The sequence below is a fragment of the Phalaenopsis equestris genome, unplaced genomic scaffold (assembly GCF_001263595.1).
Source record: "Phalaenopsis equestris unplaced genomic scaffold, ASM126359v1 Scaffold233943, whole genome shotgun sequence".
Taxonomy (NCBI): domain Eukaryota; kingdom Viridiplantae; phylum Streptophyta; class Magnoliopsida; order Asparagales; family Orchidaceae; genus Phalaenopsis; species Phalaenopsis equestris.
In genome coordinates, this window is record NW_018251872.1 from 204,524 (window position 1) to 206,146 (window position 1,623).

The following is a 1,623-nucleotide window of genomic DNA, read 5'->3' on the forward strand; positions in this document are numbered from 1 at the left end:
GTGACAATAGCTTTTTGTTTTAAGAAACATTCATGGTAGCTGATTTTTGCAAGGAGTCTCTCATTGGCATGGTGGACCTCATATTCAGAGTTCATCCCCATTTGTAAGCCTTCCTCCAAACTATGAACTTCTTGTTGGATGGCCTCCAGTTGTTCATTGACACTACCAAATCTTTTTCAATTCCATTTTTTCAAATAAGAGGCTAAGTTCTTTTGTTTTAACCATAATCTGATCCAGTGGTCTGCATTCATGTTAGAATTCCAATTGTTTTCCACTTCCTTAATGAAATCAGGTTGTAGAGTCCACATATTCTAAAATCTGAAAGGTGTAGGAGTTAGTCTAGCAGTGTTCTGTATGGAGAAAAGGATAGGTCTGTGATTAGATCCAGCCATTGCAAGGTGAGTGACAGTATATAATGGGAAGGTTTGAAACCATAAGGAGTTGCCAAGCAATCTATCCAATCTTTCCCACAAAGTGTCTCTTCTCCAAGTGAACTTTGGACCTTGAAAGCCTAGATTAATTGAAAGCCTGAAAGCCTAGATTAAATAGACCAGCATCACTGATGAAGTTATTGAATATGGCTATTGGAGAAAGTAAAGGGGCTTTATCCCCTCTTTTTTCAGTTGGAGAAGTGATACAATTGAAGTCACCCCTCAAAATCCATAAAGAGTCAATATTTTGTCCCAAAGTCATTAGCTCATGCCACAGTTCATGTTGGTATCTAGGAAGGCTGCTAGCATAGTTGAATGATGCAAATCCCACCTGTGCTCCAATAGCAAACTGAATGTGAAGAAATTGATGATGGTTAACAAGTAAACTCAGTGAATTTCAGGTCTGAGAAAGAGCCATATTTTATTAGTGGAATTAGCATAAAAAGTAAACTTGGAAAACTTGTTGATGATTTTTTGAGGATATTTGGTGACCATAGGTTCAAGAATTGCAAAGCACCAAATCTTGTGTAGTTTGATGAGATGTTTTAATCTCAGAAGGGAGGAGGGGTGAGCCACTCCTCTAATGTTCCAACACAAAATATTAATCATGGGATCCTTAGCATTCCAAAGAGGAATACTAATCACCGATAGGTGAGAATTGAATGGAAGGTTGAGACCTTGACCTAGTTCTTCCTCTATTATATGTAGAGGTAGAGCCAGAATGAGTCTTAGCCTTTCCATCCTTCTTAGGAGAGTTTGTTCCTTGTAGAAGTTGCTGCACCTCAGAAGTCTACTTTTTCTTTTTCCTGGTTTTCTGAATTTGCCAATCCTCTTCCAAAGCCTGTTGCAAATCAATGACATCAGCCTCAGCAATGCTAGGAGTAGCCTCATTGATCAGGGAACTTTTCATCACATTTTTGTTCCTTATTTTCTGACTTTGACAATCTTCTCCCATGGCCTGCTGCACATCAACAGTAGCAGCTTCAATAATCCTAGTGTCAGCCTCAGTGATCAAGGGGCTTTTCAGAGCACTTTTCCCTTTTCCAGCAAGTGTGGGGGAAGGAGGGGTAATAATACTGACTTCATTAGATCTTCCCCTCTCCACACAACCTGGAGAAGTTTCCAAGTTGTTTTGGGGTTCTGATAATTCCCCCAATGGATCACCAGAGGGGAAAGTGGCAGGAGGATCACC